The sequence below is a fragment of the Rhinopithecus roxellana genome, chromosome 13, assembly GCF_007565055.1.
Source record: "Rhinopithecus roxellana isolate Shanxi Qingling chromosome 13, ASM756505v1, whole genome shotgun sequence".
Classification (NCBI taxonomy): domain Eukaryota; kingdom Metazoa; phylum Chordata; class Mammalia; order Primates; family Cercopithecidae; genus Rhinopithecus; species Rhinopithecus roxellana.
In genome coordinates, this window is record NC_044561.1 from 84,937,274 (window position 1) to 84,956,536 (window position 19,263).

The 19,263-nt window shown below is 40.7% G+C and overlaps 1 non-coding gene across 1 annotated transcript; it reads left to right on the top strand.

Annotated features, from left to right (window-relative positions):
* Positions 1-484: 484 nt before the first annotated feature.
* Positions 485-584, top strand: LOC115893088. Its single transcript, XR_004053043.1, has one exon. It is a non-coding gene; the product is annotated as a small nucleolar RNA U13 (small nucleolar RNA).
* Positions 585-19,263: the final 18,679 nt, after the last annotated feature.

A 19,263-nucleotide genomic window follows, 5' to 3' on the forward strand; every position in this document is an offset into this window, starting at 1 on the left:
TATGGGAATTCCTTTTTTGCCCAAATTTTCTGTAAACCGAAAAATTGCTCTAAAAATAGTCATTTTTATAAAGAGAGTTTTGGTAAGAAAACCATGTAAGAAAGAAATAAAACATTCTTATATATCTGCAAATTCCAGTGACAAAACATCATTAAAACTACATCCTTTAGACATCAAGAAACACTTTAAGTACCTAGAAACTAACCTATGAAAAAATATCTAAGATTTACAAGAAGAAAGTTACAAAATTTTACTGAGAATATTTCTAAAAGCACATATAATTTAAAAAATACAAACATGATTTCTATAAAAGATTCAATACTTACAGATGTTAATTCCTCCTTTTTCTTACATGCATATTGATCTATAAATGCAATAACATTTTTTTAACTTGAGATTTTTAGTGGATTTGGATACTAAGATTCATTTACAAGATAAAATTTCTGAGAAGAGCAAAGAAAATTTTGTTAAAGAACAATGGGAGATCCTTTCGTAGTTCGTGTGACGATGGGGTGTTCACACACATGTGTGACCTGTGCCACCCTTGAACCTTGTTATGACATCGTCACATTACCCATCCAACATGAACTTGAGAAAAAAAAAGAAGGGGACATAAAAAGAAAAGAGAATAGGAGACATAGGAGACTTCCTTTAAAAGATTTCAGAATTGCACTGTAAGCCATAATAATTAAGACAGACTCCTATACATATGGGCTTTGAGTTAATGACAAATACTGCATTTCAAAGAGGGAGTGAAAATGAAAGACTTTTAAAGTGTTGTTACAAGCTGTATTTATCCTTTACAAAAGGTAAGTTAGGTTGCCCACTTTATAGTACTCCCTAACTTAAATTCTGGAAAGGCAGGTTCCTGGCAGCTACTAAAGGTAATAAGTAGATTTCTGCTAAAGGAAAGTCTGAGAGGTCAAAGAGCTATGTGTCTAGAAGTTTACCCTGGAGGGAAAAGCCCTGAACTTTACAGGAAAGAGGCCAGGACACATGATGCCATAACTCTTGCCCCAAGTTACTGTCAGGAACCCTGAGTGAACCCGTGTCACTGCTACCAGATCACAGCTGAAAAAACTCCTACCTCCTCCTTCTCCAGAGGAAACCTTCTTACTGAGGTGTTTGTGCTCCTGTATCCAAAGAGCCTGGAACACAGAATACATGTACCTCATGGAAGAACATTCTGGAACACTATGAGTAAGGCAGTAAGGAGGCACCTGTGAGCTGCTCTGGAGACTAACCACCATGAATATGATTCCTAAGAGACAATCTCACTTACAAATGATCTATATTAACTCAAGTTAATAACTAATATTCAAGTTAATAGCTAATAGTTAATATTTTGGGCTGGCACCCTTGAAGATTTGTTTCTACCCAATATTCCTGAGTTTTTAATTTTTATCATCGTGTATAAATGATATACAACAATTATAGGCATTTTCAATAAAACTTTTCTGAGAAAATTAAATCAACTTGCCCCAGACAGCTCTTTCTGTAAATGCAGCCAACCATCAAATTTCTGTGCTCTTTTTATAAATTCCCCCAAACATTTAAGACTCCAATTTCCATGTAAGTTTGTGAACTCCATGTGTTCTGTAGGACTTGTTGAAATAAAGATATAATAAATCATGTAAAGAAGATAGCTGCAAAAAAGTAAAAATGAGAGAACATAATTAATATTAGTCTTATTAGAATAAATATTGTAGCCATGAAACTGCTATGAAAAACCACAAGGCTTCCTATTCTTGTATTCAATCCTCAATCAGAATTGAGCCCACCTCTTGCCACTTCCCTGCTGCAGGTTTGTCTTGAAGGGTAATGAAAACCATGCAGTGCTATGCTGCTGACTTGTACAAGATAATAGTGACATTACATTCAGCTAGAGCGCTGAGTGACAAGAAAGATAGTGAGAGATCTTACCAGCCACATTAGTTTTCTTTTTAACCAACAGGCATTGGGAAATCACTGAAAGCTTCAAATAGTAGATACATTTTAGAGAGGTCACTCTGGAGCTGTGAAAAATGGATTTACTGGAATAAAGCCAGAGGATGGGAGGTTATTTGAATGGCTACTCTCATAATATAATTGTAGGAAAATATGAGAACCAAAATATTCTGGAACTAATTATGGAATTAAAATCTGATAACGAAGGATGTCCTGGAAGTGTCATGTTTATGACAGCTATTTGTTCTGTTTCGTAAAATGTTAAGAGATTAAGACACCTACAGCTCCAAAGGAACACTTGCTTATGCTACCTTCACCCAGTTGCTCACCGGGATATCATCTACTTTCTATAAGATTACAATTACAGAGCTTTCTATAAGATTACTATTAGATAATAATAATTGCTATTATCTAACAGTATATGTTGGTGTCTCCAACAGACCCAAACAGTGAGATGTCAACAGCAGTGGATGCTTCTAGGGGATAGAATGAGCCATCTTTGATGAATAAAAATTGCATGCTTCACAGAGCATGGACGTTTTTTGGATATGTGTGGGTAAGTTCTGAACACTGAGGTTGAAGAAAGAAAACAAGTGCCAACCTGTGAAGAGTATCACATATCAAAATAAGAAATTTCAACTTTATTCTGTGGATAAAGGTATTTCTAGGATAAGATGGCAGAATTTACAAATCCTCTTTCTCTACTTCTAATAAAATTAAGCAAAATTGAAAAAAAATATATATATATCAGTATCATTTAAACATCTTAGTTAAAATATGTTAATAATGGTCACAGAGAGACAGAAGATTCCAGGAATTTTTTGGCTCCTTCTTCCAAGGCCATTTCCACCCTATGAGAGCACTATGAGGGAAATATTGTGAATGGACAAAATTCTTAAGTACTCCGTCAAACTTGGAGGGAAATAACTGAAGGGACACTGAGGCATCCCAGAGGAATGACATGGAATCACTTTCAATAGTGATGTGACGGTTATCACAGCCTACCCACTTACACAGGCCTCACAGGCAGCCCTCCTACTTGGAGAAGAGGGTTTCTGGGAAATAGGTCTACACCAGTGATTCTCAACCAGGGAAAAATTCAGCCTTTAGTGGACTTTTGGCAAAGTATGGAGATATTTTTGTCAAAACTTGGGGAGGGTAAAGTTTCTATTGTCATGGTAGAGACCCAGGATGTTGCTAAACACCATACAATGCACAATACAAGGCCTCTCAAGTGAAGAATTTGTGGGCCCAAAATGTCAATAGAGCTGAGGTTGGGATAAGCCTTGTCTAAATGGTTGCAGAGAAAACAAATAGCATTTATTTATACTAATCAATTAACAATCTTATTCTTTAAAAATAAATAAAAGTTCACCAAAAAGGTTTCCAGGTCACTGAATACATATGAAAACACTGACAAAAATAACAATGACAAATAAAGTGAACAGGTAACTTGAGGAATCAGGTCATTGTTTCCCTGGTCTTCAGTGACTGTGTCCACAGTTCATTTATTCTGGTAGGAATAACTCCTTTTCTGCATCCATGCTTCACAGAATCTCTCCTTTTCAGACATCCTGGGATGAAAGGATTTGGCTTCTATTTTTTAAATTTAAATTTTATTTTATTTTATTTATTTTGAGATGGAGTCTTACTCTGTTACCCAGGCTGGCGTGCAATGGCATGATCTCGGCTCACTGCCACCTCTGCCTCCCGGGTTCAAGCGATTCTCCTGCCTCAGCCTGCCAAATAGCCAGGATTGCAGGTGCCTGCCACCACAACCAGCTAATTTTTGTATTTTTAGTAGAGACAGGGTTTCACCATGTTGGCCAGGCTGGTCTTGAACTCCTGACATCAGGTGATCCACCCGCCTCGGCCTCCCAAAGTGCTTGGATCACAGGAGTGAGTCACTGCTCCCGGCCCTTTATTTTTAAAACTGTATTTTTTGACATCTGTTTTCTGTCTTCTTAGGCTATTAAATATAAGCTATTAAATAATGTGGATAGTTAATGCTCTTATCCCTCTCAAATCCTTATTTCTAATAAATGAGAGCAAGGGGACTGTATTGACTGTATTGAATCTCTTCATGCACTGGTAACTGAGCTATGAAGAGGGTCTTATTTAAATGGCTAGTCTGACTCTCATAGATTGACACTGCTCCTTTCTTTTATTGTGAAAAAATTAAACTCCTAAAAGTCTTTTGGGAACTCTCAAAGTCTTTTGGGACTTCTCAAAAAACATAAGACGTATTCAACTACATAAATGTTGAAAGATTATATCATTTTTATTTTTTTTTTGAAATGAAGTTTTGCTCTTGTTGCCCAGGCTGGGTGCAATGGTGCCATCTTGGCTCACTGCAACCTCCGCCTCATGGGTTTAAGTGATTCTCCCGCCTCAGCCTCCCTAGTAGCTGGGATTATAGGCACCCACCACCACACCCAGCTGATTTTCTGTGTTTTTAGTAGAGACGGGGTTCACTATGTTGGCCAGGCTGGTCTCCAACTCCTGACTTCAGGCGATCCACCAGCCTTGGCCTCCCAAAGTGCTGGGATTACAGGCGTGAGCCACCCTGCTCCCAGCCAGATTATATCTTATGAATAGATATAATATGATAAGACCATATGGAATTACTGGACTAGTAGCAAAGTTAAACTTTTTGTTTAAGACAACAAAATGTATTTTGAAAATGCTGCTCTCTCTCAATGCTGATAGTGTTTTTCTCCTGTGAGTGTCCCAAGAATATTATAAATAGTTGGTAAAGGTAATGGAGCCTTTGAAGTTGAACAAATGTTGCAATAGCTGTTTCTTGACTGAGTGTAACAGTTTCATGATTAAGGGAAAACAAAAGTGTTATTTTTTATATTCCAAAGATTCATTCTATGAGGTGGCCATAAAGTCTAGAATTAGATACTAATGTTTTGTCATTCATTATAATGCAATATTAATAAACCATTTAAAATATTTGCCTTGTTTCCAGACTTGGTGGCCACCTTGAATAATTCTTGCTGTCTTCTGGGAAGGACAATGGAATTTATTCCTGCCTTAAAAATCATACATCATGACTATCCCCAGAGAATGTCCTTTTCTATTCCTAGGAGTGACTTCTAATCCTTCACACTGGTGAGAAAAAAGATGCATATTTCATCCCGTTAGTTGTGCTGAAACCCATGATTTACTTTCTGAAGATGTCCCAGCGAGTCCCCAGTCAATTCACTGCCACATATATCCTGTTCCATAACGAGTGCGTCTTCCTTATAAAGAGTGCCAAGACTCTTGCCGGTTCCTCTCCCTTTGTCCTTTCATGTGAGCGTTCTTTGGCTACCTTAGTGGAAATATAGATCTGTCTTCTCCTCATCCTCTCAATTACAACAAAATAAGATTGTTCACTTTTTAGGTTTATGGGATAAAAGCGCCCAGCCCAGGTCAATGAAACATCAGTGCATTGTATTGACTCTGAACACTTCAGAATTTAGAGCTGCAATTGAATGCCAGCTGATGGAGACAGGGTGCATATCAGACACGTAGATAAAGTTCAGGTTTCCTGAGGAACCAGGTATAGAGAAAAACAAGTCTGATATGAGGAAAATTGCACAATTTAGAGTAGTACTGCCATGTAAGTGGTTTCTGCAAACTAGGAAAAGTAGAGCTGAAGTTATTATGTGGATAATTCAAAAGAGGAAAGTGTGTACCTTTTCAGAAGCAGAAAAATCTTCAAACTTCTTTCTTCCTTTTGTGTTTAGCAGATCCTCCAATGTGATCTTTGCCTTTGGCATTTGGGTGAGGTATAAGAAATGGCCTGATCCCCGATTCCACACTTTACTCCCCCATCCATCCTTCCTTTCCAGATAGACAATTCTACCCAACAACGAATCACTCAGTAAGTCTCAACAGCATTTGCTTTTGCTGAGATTGCTCAGCAGCTGAGGGTCCTTTGCAGGGTGAGACCAATAGGAAACAAACACCTTTTCCATGGTCCTTTTTTTTTTTTTTTGACAGAGTCTCGCTCTGTCCCCCAGGCTGGAGTATAGTTGCACAATCTCGGCTCACTGCAACCTCCATCTCCTGGGTTCAAGCAATTCTCGTGCCTCAGCCTCCCAAGTAGTTGGGATTACAAGCGTGCACCACCACATCCTGATAGCTTTTGCATTTTTAGTAGAGACGGGGTTTTGCCATGTTGGCCAGGCTGGTCTTGAACTCCTGGCCTCAGGTGATCCACCTGCCTAGGCCTCCCAAAGTTCTAGGATTACAGATGTGAGCCACCACGCCTGGCCCTTTTCCATGGTCTTTGAAAGACGATGCTTATTTCCTGGTCAGTGGCTTAAAAAAATCCCCGTTCTGGCTTTCTTCAACAAACTCTCTAGTTTTCCCTTAAACAATTTTGTAAAAATTAATAATCTTGAAAATATTTTGACAAAAAGTAAAATTAAAGGGACATCTTTTCTTGGTTTTCCTTCTATGGCCCCACGTGCAGTACTTTCACCTTTAAGCAGAGTGGTTTTGATAGTCCCTAAGATTTCGACCTGATCTCACATTCTGCCATTCTACCCAGCTCTTAATTCAGTTTGCTTCCATTATCCTAACAGGTTTCTACTTATTTAGAACCTGGAAATGCTGCTATTTAACACCCTGAAACACTAAGACAAACTTATGATAGGCACCAATTACTGAAGGCCAAATGAGTAAAATGTGTAGTTTTAGGACTTTACAAACATCTCATTTAATCTTCCTAGCATTCTATGAGAGAGGCATGATTCCACACTTATAAACAAAGAAGGAAGGGTTGGGGATGTGAAGCATCTTGGCCAGGCTTCTGCTGCCAGTGAACAGTGGAGCTGGGACTCCAGCCCAGGCTTTCCCGACTCAGAAGACTGAACATCCAGGAAGATGTTAACTACTTGTGTCGTGTCCCAAACAACCCGGAGTTCTCAGTCGGCTTGGCTCTGCTTGTGACCTCACATCAAGAATAGCAGAGCTCACCAAAGTGATGTTCACCTCTGTTTGTTGTTTTTTCCTTGGCTTAAGCAAAGGAAGCACCAGTGGAGAGTCTGAGCCCTTAATCCTCCTCCCTAAGTCCCCATTTATAATAGAAATAAAAGGCTGTAAAGTCCACTGGGCTTGGGTCCAGGCTCATCTGTGGAGGAGGCAAGCTCATGTTCCTCGCCTTCCCTTTCGATGTCCATTATGTTGTGCCTCTGAAGCACACACTGCCATTACCCTTGCCATTATCTGTATACCTCAGGGAATTCCCCAATTTGATCATTGTGTGTGTGTGTGTGTGTGTGTGTGTGTGTGTGTGTGTGTGTGTTGTTTGTGTGTGGTTTGAAAAAGATTTAGTAAAACATTTCCCAACAAGTGAAAGTTCTTGGCTGGGTGCGGTGGCTCACGCCTGTAATCCCAGCACTTTGGGAGGCCGAGGTGGGGGGATCACCTGAGGTCGGTAGTTTGAGACCACCCTGACCAACATGGAGAAACCCCATCTGTACTAAAAATACAAAATCAGCCAGGCGTGGTGGTGCGTGCCTGTAATCCCAGCTACTCGGGAGGCTGAGGCAGGAGAATCGCTTGAACCCAGGAGACAGAGGTTGTGGTGAGCCAAGATCGCGCTGTTGCACTCCAGCCTAGGCAACAAGAGCAAAACTCTATCTCAAAAAAAAAAAATAAGTAAATAAAGTGAAAGTTCTTGTATAGCATAGATATGAATTCCTTCCTCTGGTAATAATTAGGTTATTCCAGGAAGTACAATGTCATTCTTTAAATAAAATATTTCCTGTTTAAAACTTTTCAAAGGAGCAGACCACCTTGGAGATTTTCCTTAGGTTTGGAATGTGTATAATTCATTTTATTAAGCCATTCTTCATTTTAAGGTTTTGGCTATAAAGTTAAAAGTATACTAAATAAAAATAAACTATTTTTATTTAATTTAGAGAAGAGTCAAGGGAAGAAAAATGAAAACTCAATCTTTATGCAAACTCTAAGGATAGTAGGGCTTAGAAGGCTTTTCTAGTTTTATGAGAATTTGTACTACTGATTTTTATATATTCCTGTTTTTGAGATGAATGGATCTCTGGGGAAATTGTTGAGTTACAATGGCATTTCACTGTGATCCCTGTCAAGCTCAGATCAGCTCTCTAACCCAATGATGACCTGTCTCTTTGTTTACTGTCCTGTGACACGTCAGCTAGAGTTTTCCAGAGGTCATGCATGTACCATGAGGCAGAGTACTTTCCCTCAGTGCAACAGTTGCTGGCTCTCTTCATCTTGGTATATGTGCTTTAATGCAAAGTATCTAAACCTGCAGTGTGATCTGTACATGTTATCTTATTAATTGTATTATTGATCATTTTTATTATCTTGCTTGAAGATTTATTCATACTTTTTGATTTGATAGAAACAAATATTTTTTCTGCTGTTTAAAAAGGATCCAAAAGACAGGATGAGAATGATGTCCTACCAAATAAAAATATTAATGAGGTAAAAACTATTAAATGGAACCCCAAAGAAATTATTTGGTTGAGAATTATAATAACTGAAATTAAAAATTTACTGGAGGTGTTAAATAGTAGATTTGAGCAGGCAGAAGAACTGATGGGCATGAATACAGATTCAGACTACATAGTATGAGGAACAACAACAAAAAGAATGAAGAAAAGTGAACAGAGCCTAAGAAACACCACCAGGTGGACCAACATGCAAAACAGGAGTCCCAGAAAAGGAGTAATAGAGGAATAGAAGGAATAGTAGAAAAAGTAATGGCCAAAAAATCCCCAAATTTGATGAAATACATGAATCTACATATTCAAGAACCTCAAAATACTCCAAGTAGGATAAATTCAAAGAGATCAACATGTAGACACATAATAAACTGTCAAAAAGATAAAGGCCATGAGAGAATCTTGAAATCAGAGAGAGAAGCAAATCATCATATACAAGGGATCTGTAATAAGAAAAACAATGGATTTCTCATCAGAAACAGCGGAGGTAGGAAGGCAATGAGTTGACATATTCAAAGTGCTGAAAGAAAAAACGTATCAACCAAGAATTATATATCCAACAAAATTATTCTTTTAAAATGAAGGAGAAAGTAAGATATTTCTGCATAAACAAAAAAGTTTATTGCTAACAGACTGACTTTACAAGAAACAATAAGAGAATTAAGTGATACATTAGGAAAAGTCTAACATAAAACATAGTAATTGAGAAATAGAGGAACATGAGAAAGTCAGAAAACAAATATTAAAATGGCAGACATAGATCCTAACTTATCAATAATTACATTAAATGTAAATAGATTACTCTCCAATTAAATTTTAGAGATTGGCAGAATGTATGGAAACTGTGATATTACTATAACAGTACCCAAAAGAAAGATATAGTGGCTATTCCAACATCAGGAAAAAAATGGACTAAGTAAAAAAAAAAAGTTATTAGAGACAAAGAAGGACATTTTACAATAATAAAATGGTCAATTATCCAGGAAAATACATCAATTATAAACATATATGCACCTAACAACAGAGTCTCAAAATACATGAAGCAGAAACTGATAGAATTGAAGGGAGAACTAATTCAACAATAATCATCAGAGACTTCAATATTCCACTTTTAATAGTGGATAAAATAATTAGTAGATCATCAAGGAAATAGGAAACTGAGTAACACTATAAAACCCTAGCAGGGTCTCACATAGATATTTGTACACCCATGTTCATAGCAGTATCATTCACAATGCTAAAACATGAAAGCACCCCAAGTGTCCGTTGCCAGAAAAAATTGACAAGCAAAATGCAACATATACATACAATGGGATATTATTCAGCTGAAAAGAGGAAGTGAATTCTGACATATGCTACAATATGGATTAAACCTGAGGACATTATGCTAAGGGAAAAAAGCCAGGTGAAAAGAGGGAGAGAATCAGAAAAAAATAACTATTGAATACTAGGCTTAGTACCTGGGTGACAAAATAGTCTGTACAACAAACCCTCACGACATGAGTTTACCTATATAACAAACCTGCACATGTACCCCTGAACCTAAAAGTTAAAAAAAAAAAAAAAGGAATTGAAATTACCCTTTCCTATCAAAGTCTCTGTTCTTTATGTAAAATATTCTATTTGGGGGGTATGTATGTATCATAATTCTATTTTTCTTTTTTTTTTTTTTTTTTGAGACGGAGTCTTGCTCTGCCACCCAGGCTGGAGTGCAGTGGCCGGATCTCAGCTCACTGCAAGCTCCGCCTCCCGGGTTTACGCCATTCTCCTGCCTCAGCCTCCCGAGTAGCTGGGACTACAAGCGCCCGCCACCTCGCCCGGCTAGTTTTTTATATTTTTTAGTAGAGACGGGGTTTCACTGGGTTAGCCAGGATGGTCTCGATCTCCTGACCTTGTGATCCACCCGTCTCAGCCTCCCAAAGTGCTGGGATTACAGGCTTGAGCCACCGCGCCCGGCCTGTAGTTTCAGTTTTACAAGATGAAAGAGTTCTGGAGATGGATGGTAGTAATGGTTGCACAACTTTATAAATGTATTTAATACTACTAAATTGTACACTTAAAATGGTTAAGATGGTAACTTTTATGTTGTACGTATTTTACTACAATTTTAAAAATTGGAAAAAAGAAGAAATGGAAAATATGAACAGACCTATAACAAGAGATTGATTAGTGATTCTTTTAAAAGTTTAGTATGGATGGCCGGGCGCGGTGACTCAAGCCTGTAATCCCAGCACTTTGGGAGGCCGAGACGGGCGGATCACGAGGTCAGGAGATCGAGATCATCCTGGCTAACACGGTGAAACCCCGTCTCTACTAAAAATACAAAAACTAGCCGGGCGAGGTGGCGGGCGCCTGTAGTCCCAGCTACTCGGGAGGCTGAGGCAGGAGAATGGCGTAAATCTGGGAGGAGGAGCTTGCAGTGAGCTGAGATCCGGCCACTGCACTCCAGCCTGGGTGACAGAGCGAGACTCCGCCTCAAAAAAAAAAAAAAAAGTTTAGTATGGATATAAGGGCTTCAGAGGCATAGAGGGGAACACCAAGACACTCTGGGCCACCCCAAAGCATGTGGACAGGACAACAGTAAGGAAGTTGGCTTCACCCTAGTGGAAATAAGGTAAATTCCTTTACCCACTCCATAGCAAGGCATGGGGAAATAATAACCTGCCCACCTGCTCCATATCATCCTTCTTAGAACAAAGCCTGAGAAATAACCCAAGTTCCCTTAGCCAGAGCAGTGCCACTGAGAATGGGGTGATATGGTTTGAATGTTTGTCCTGTCCAAATCCTATGTTGAAATGTGATTCCCAGTGTTAAAGGTGGGGGCTGGTGGGAGGTATGTGGATCATGGGAGTGGATCTCTCATGAATGGCTTGATGCTGTCCTCATGAGGGTGAGTGAGTTCTCAGAGATCTGGTTGTTTAAACTGTGTGGCACCTCCCCACTCTCTTACTCCTGCTCTTGCCATAGGATACACCAGCTCCCCATTTGCCTTCTGCCATGAGTAAAAGCTTCCTGAGGCCTCACCAGAAGCAGAGCAGATGCCGTTGCCATGCTTCCTGCACAGCTTGCAGAACTGTGAACCAATTAAACCACCTTCCTTATAAATCACCCAGCCTCAGGTATTCCTTTTTAGCAACACAAGAACAGCCTAACTCAAGGAGTAAGTCCTGTACTTAACAATCTCCTGCTTGCTAGCCATCGACTTGCTAATAATACTGATTATGCACAAAGGCCCACCAGCCACTGAGCAAAATCGTCATATTATGTATAACAGACATACTGGTGAGAACATCACATCTGGCAGCCACATAGGGATATGTTTAATTATGTCCATGTGGTTTAAGAAAATTAAAAATATTCCAGTTGTTACCTTTGGGGAGTGGATGGGGGAGATTAGTGAGAGTTCCAGGCATAAAACTGTGCACCATACACTTTTATATATTTCATTACTGTAGATTTTATATTGTGTGAAAATAGAAATAAAGATAACAAGTAGGATAATTTACATATATTTTGTTACATCTAGCAAGTTTATATCTATATGAGCTAAGCGTGCCAGTTCAAATTCACACTCCCTAAATAAACCAGAGATCTTTCCATGAAACATTGATATGAAGTCTTTACTGAAAAAGAGATATGGACAAATTAAGGCAATTAGTCCATTTATTAAGGTAAATAGCAGTGCTCTTTTATTTAAAAGAAAGATGGAGAGGAAAAGAGGGTGAGGGAGGGGTATAGGAAAGGAAAAGGAGGTGACGGCTCGGGGAGGAAGAAGGAGGGAAGGTTAGGACATGGAGACAGGAGACCAGAGGATGAACGGGAGGATGAAGGTGGTCTAGAGGAAGGAGGGTTGGTTAGGAGATTTCGAAGGGAAATTTAGGGCACAGGGAGGCAAAGCAGAGTCTGAAATATTTAGCGAATTCCATGGAGATGTTTATTAGGCCCCAGCCAAAACATGTCAGACTGGGTGTGTATACTAATAAAGAGCTTGATAAATTTGTGTACGTTTTAAGAAATGTGTTCAATTCTACGCTTCCTTTGTCTTTAGATGCTCAAGGTATTTCAGAGCTGTCCTTGAAGAAACACAGTCTGCCCAACCATGGGTAACGACAGTCCTGTGCCACCCCCAAGCTACCGTCTCTCACTACCTGCAAATTCCCTGTTCCCAGTTCACCAAGAAACAGTCTTCAACCTAGGAGGGAAGGAGGAAGAGAAAAGAAGCATGACGCACAGATGAAGGAGAGGGCACAAGATCCCTCCTTCCTCTCCTTGGGATGCTGCTCTGTGGCCCCAGCACTGCTCCCCAGAGACCTCTGCTTTGCTGGGACAAAACAACCATCAGTTTCTGGGGTTGAGTTCTTCCCTGGAAAGGCAGAAGACCATCTATTCTTTGTCTAATGAAAGCCTGAAAATATCTGTATGCTTTTGTCTATCACTTCAGGACCAAATGAAGACAGATGAGCAGAGAAAGGATGGCTCATCCATGTCTTTTATGTAAAGGAAACCTTCAGGAAGTTGTTATGAATGTTTTTGAGGTGCTGGCGTGTTGGGGAGAAACCAAAAAACTCTTCAATTCTGTAGTTGACCAAGGAAGAGCAGAAACCTGGTTCTGAGGCATTTAAACACAGACAATGGAAAAAAAGCAACTGGAGTGAGTTACTGGGACTCCCTGCAGTGGTATATTGGAGAAAGATGAGACAAGGATGCACTCCAGCAAGGGAGAGACTTACCTACCTTTGTGTTTCCATGAGCCCAACTCCTGACGCTGGGGCCCAGGCTGCCAGTTAGAGACGTTATCATTACTGGACCACAGAGGAAGCCCTACCATCCCCTGGAGAAGTCAATTTCACACTGGAGCATTTGTGCGCCTAGTACCCTAGTTGCACGGAACTCAGAATGCAGGGACTTCTAGGTATATTATGACTTAAAACAGGAGGTTCTAGAACACATAAGTACAGGTGACCCATGGGAGAGGTAGGCGTCTGTAGCTGTTCTGGAAACCAACCACAGTGAGCACCATTTTAAGTAAAAATGTTCTAAGTTACAGATGACTTGAAGGAACTTACTTTGCAGAAGTCCTTAAACAATGTTTTCTACCCAATATCCTCATGCCATTTTTGGCATCTCATTAGAACAGTTTTCAGAGAAAAAGCCTCTCCAGTGATGGTCTAACTTAACCCAGGCAGCTTGGTTTTCTGTCACTGTAGCATAATGTCAAAATTCCTTTTCTCCATTTATTATTAATCACATAACACCCTAAATCCTCAAGAAAACTATTGGAAATAATATGGTACATCACTTTCAGCGTGTGCTCTATAAATGTGTTATTATTTTGGAAAGTGAATGGATGTCTAAATCCCAAGAACAAGCACAGAAAAGCAGAACAGGGCTAGCAGCTTGTCTTCCCAGAATGAAATTTGTGCCAACCACTGTGAAAACTTGGAACTCCAATAGTCATTCCACACACATAAAAATCTGATGCTTAGCCTACATATTTTTGGAACATCTAATAAGTTAATACTTTAGTGGGTTTTTTTCTACATTTATAGTAAATCTGACACATAAAGACCTCCATCCTCAGCCACCCCAACTCTGTTTGAATGGCACCTGGTGGCTTGTCTGATGAGCTGCAGCCACACTGCCACCAGCTTGCCCAGCCTCAGGCTTCTCCTCCAGGGCTTGGATAGGTAAGTAAATGACTCCACTGACATGGTGACTCCCAGCTTCTGGAAACCAGGAAATAAATATGAGTTCTAAGAGAGCTGAGAAATGAAGGCTTGAATTTGTCATAGATGTGCTTTCTTTTCCTCTTCTCGCTAGCTTGTGACCAGCTGTTGGATTGGAGTTGGGTAAACTCACATCTTGCACACAGGCCTCTAACTTCTGCTTGGTATTTATGGGGAGAAACATCTCCGGCTTCGCTGAGTGTGAACCCCTACAGGATCCCAGAGCAAAGGGAAGACAAGAAGCCTGAGTGAAGCCCAGGCAGGCCTTTTGAGGGGATTGTCTTTCTTGACAAGTGGAGGGAGGCCACAGAAACTTTCTGAGCCATCACTGTCATGGTCTTCTCCGTGCAGGCCACCTTGGCAGCTCTGAAGGGATGTGTTGAGGAATGCAAGGACAGGGTTGGGGAGATCTGTAGCGTGGCGATTTTATCAAACCTGCAAGAGATGACCTTGGTCTAAGCTGGCTGTTGTAGGAAGAAAGGAGGAAAAAGGATTCAGAACAACTGAGGAGATGCAACCCACTGGGCTGGGCACTGGATGTGAATGGGAGGAGGAGGGAGAGCTGGGCTGACTGTCAGGGAGGATCCTTGGGCATGTTGGGTGAGATCAGCTGAGTCAGAGAAGAGGTGACAGGGCAGGGCCTCAGGACTAGAGCTTGCCTGCTGACACAGCATAGCAGAGGACGCTGAGGGGATGAAATCAGGCAGTCAAGCAGGAAGTGTGCTGGGCCCCAGAGCCTCCCTTTGCCATTGCCTCTGAGTGACCTCCCTGGAGGAGAAAGTCACACACTTGCTTATACAAGGCTGCAATGATTTGAGAGCATAATAAACACCAAAACAGTAAAATTCCATGGTGCTACTTGCTCTCTTCCCTAGAGAAAGGAAAAGCATGGAAAAATGTTGGATGTGCTATCACCTAAGCAGATCCCCAAAATGGCTCAAAGGCGAGCACCACTGGGCATAATGCACACTTCAGTTAAATGCGAAGGTATCGTGTGCTCTTCTTTCAGAACTTTTTTTTTTTTTTTTTTTTTTTTTTGAGACAGAGTCTCGCTCTGTTGCCCAGGCTGGAGTGCAGTGGCCAGATCTCAGCTCACTGCAAGCTCCGCCCCCCGGATTTACGCCATTCTCCTGCCTCAGCCTCCCGAGTAGCTGGGACTATAGGCGCCCACCACCTCGCCCAGCTAGTTTGGTTTTTTTTTGTATTTTGTAGTAGAGACGGGGTTTCACCATGTTAGCCAGGATGGTCTCGATCTCCTGACCTCGTGATCCGCACGTCTCGGCCTCCCAAAGTGCTGGGATTACAGGCTTGAGCCACCGCGCCCGGCCGGTGATTCTTTCATATAAGTACATAGTGATGTTTCTGATTCTTTGTTATGACAGCATATTGTTCTATTTGTGCATGATTTTTATTTAATCAGTTCTACTGAACATGTTTTTCTTTGCTGAAATTTGAAATTACTCATGACTGCACTGAATAACTTATCTAAATCATTCTGCACATAAACATACACAGCTATTGGATAAATTCATTAAGTGAGATTTCGAGCTCAAAGGGAATATGAATTTTAAATTTTGAGAGATATTACCAAGTTGTCCACCAGAAGACTTGTGGCAATTTGTATTCCTAAGACTGATGTATAAGTGTGCCTGTTTCCACCATCTACAATACTATGTTCGAATTTTGTAGTCTTTGCTAATCTGGCAGGTGCAAATATCTCTGTGTGGTTTTCATTTGTATCTTTACTGATGTCAAGGATGTCTTCAAATGAAAGAAGACTTCTCTTCCTATGCTGTTATCTGTCCTTGTGCTTTTTAGTATCTTCTATTGTTTTTGATTTTTAAAATTTCATTTCTTTTTTTTTTTTTTTTGAGACGGAGTCTCGCTTTGTCGCCCAGGCTGGAGTGCAGTGGCCGGATCTCAGCTCACTGCAAGCTCCAACTCCCGGGTTCACGCCATTCTCCTGCCTCAGCCTCCCAAGTAGCTGGGACTACAGGCGCCCGCCACCTAGCCCGGCTAATTTTTTGTATTTTTAGTAGACACGGGGTTTCACCGTGTTAGCCAGGATGGTCTCGATCTCCTGACCTCGTGATCCGCCCGTCTCGGCCTCCCAAAGTGCTGGGATTACAGGCTTGAGCCACCGCGCCCAGCCTTTAAAATTTCATTTCTAATGGTATTATGCAGATAGGAAAGACAGCATCTCCATCAAGTTTGTCTTTTGTTTTGGCCATAAGTGTGAATTGCCTTGCAGAATTTATTTTTGTATAGACAAATTTGACCTTTTTCATTATGACTTCGAGATTTTGAATCAGAAAGTCAGTCCTAGGTCATAAATGTGTTCCAATGATCCACTGCTGTATAACAGACAATTCTAAAATTTGAGGCTTAAAATAACTACTATCAGCATGCCTCAGTTCTATAGGTTGACTGAGCTCAGCGGAATGGTTCTCACCTGAGGTCCCTCACTTGGTTGCAGATGTCACCTAGGGTTTCAGTCACCTGAAAGGTCTGACAGGACAGGCCTCCAAAATAGCTCTCCCATGTGACTGGACTTGAGGCTCACTGTTGGCTAGCTCAGCTATGGCTGATTACCAGAGCACCTCTATAAGTCCTCTCCATGTGACTAGAAGTTTTCACAGCGTGGCAGCAGGGTTCAAAGTGTAGAAGCTGTAAGGCTTCTTATGAACTAGTCTCAGAAGTCCCATAATATCATTTCTGCTACACCCTCTTGATGAAGCAAGTCACTAAGACCAGCCCAGATACATGGGGAAGGTAACAGGACACCCCTCTTCACCCCATCTCATAATATAGATATAGGGAGGGAAGGAATTGATTACGTCCATCTTGGAGACAATTTTCACACATCTATTCCATGTGAAGTATATACTCATCCCTCCTAAGATGCCCCCAAAGTCTTATCCTACTATGGCATTGGCTCAAAGATCAGGATCTCATTCTTTGAATCAGGTCAAGGTGTAGATGATGCTTTATCCGAAGACCTGGGAACCAAAGAAGCATATCTAACACCCAGTGTAGATTCAGGGATAACTATCCCTGAAAAAGTGCTTCTATCAAAAAATGGGGAAACAGCAGGTACTGGTTCATAGAAATTCAGCAGTTCAGCTGGCACATGCCACCAGTTACCTTTGTAGCACAGTACTGCCCCTGAGAGTGATTCTCCATGATGTCTGCAGTCCAAGTTATTCCTCCTTTTCCATGAGAACTGGCCTGTGCTTGCAGCTTAGTAGGTTTCTCACCTTGCCTTCCTGCCCACAGAAAGAGGTAGGGGCTTTTCTGTCCTTTTCAGAGCAAGCTGGTGTTTCTGTTACAAATGTCATGGGTTTCCTATGCCTCTTATTGAAGCTCATTCCATTAGACAAAACCCATATCCACAAAGCTCTTCAAGACAAGCCCCTCATTTGGGTTGAGTGTCAAGGTGCTATGGGGATGATTCCCTTAAAGTTTAGCACCATTTTGTGTACAGTCTAGGAGCCATACACTTAAATATTTCTGAAGTCTTAAAAAAGGGTCTTACAGTTGTACCCTTGAGATGATCTTTATCTTGAAGGACACTTATTTTGAGCAAAACCACACACTGGAGGAGGTATGGTTAATAATATTTACATAGGGTTAAACACCTTAAGCCCTGAGATAGGATAACTATTGAGACTGTGTGGCTGAAAGACCTTAGACCAGTTACCTGATGACTGACATGGGGACTGGGTCCTGGGATAGAGGAGCATGATTCAAAGTTCTAAACACTGGTATTACAGGACTGATTGAGGAATGTGGCTTCAAGGGTTTAATCCCTGTTACTGGAGGGCTGAGGAAGACACATGGTTAAAGATTGTCATACACAGTCAAGCGTTGCTTAACAAGAATATGTTCTGAGAAATCATTAGGTGATTTAGTCATTTTGCAAACACTGTAGAGTGCACGTACACAAACTTAGATGGCATAACCTACTATACACCTGGGCTACATGGCATAGGTTATTGCTTCTAGGCTACAAACCTGTGCAGCAGGTGACACTGAGTACTGTAGGCACTGAGTACCGTGGGCAGTTGTAACACAATGGTAAGTTATTTGTGCATCTAAACATAGAAAAAGTATGGTAAAATACAGCATAAAAGACAAAAATATGGTACACCTGTACAGGACACTTACCATAAATGGTAAATTGCAGAACTGGAAGTTTCTCTGGGTGACTTTGTGCATCTAAACATAGAAAAAATAAGGTAAAATACAGCATAAATGACAGAAAAAAAGGTACATCTGTATAGGACATTGACCATAAAAGGCAAGTTGCAGAACTGGAAGTTGCTCCGGGTGAGTCAGTGAGTGGTGAGTGAATATGAAGGCCTGGGACATTACTATACACTACTCCAGACGTACATACTGTACCCTTAGGCTACACTCAATTTATTTTTAAACATTTCCTTCTTCAATAATACATTAGCCTTAGCCTACTGTAACTTGTAACTTTATAAGCTGTAAAATTTTTTACTTTTTGACTCTCTTGTAACTTAGCTTAAAACAAAAACATTGTACAGCTGTACAAAATATTTTTCCTTTTATCCTTATCCTATACGCTTTTTCCTATTTTAAAAATTGGAATTTTTTTGTTGTTGTTGTTAAAAACGAAGACACAAGCACACACATTAGCCTAGGTCTATACAGGGTCAGGATCCATAGCACTGTCTTACCCACCTCTGTATCTTGTCCCATTGGGAGGTCTACAATGCCACTAGGTGACAGGAATTTTTCAGCTCCATTATAATCTTACCAGCCCGCCATCGTATATGCAGTCCATCGCAGACAAACATTATGCAGTGCCTGACTGTAGTTACGGAGGTGCTGATGTGGTGGTATAGCTGGGGGGGTTGGAGATTATCCATTTTCTTGGTGGTGTGATACGGGTGTAACTGAGATCCAAGGCTCTGCTTGGTCACAGCTGCAAGACCAGGCCCTGGGACTGAAGTGCTGAGGACAACGTACTGGTGAGAGGGCCCCCGATGGAAGGACCAGGGACTACAAAAGTCTGAGAAATGCAACAAAGGTAGTCAGGGGCAAAGGCAACAACAGAGATGTTTAAAAGCTGG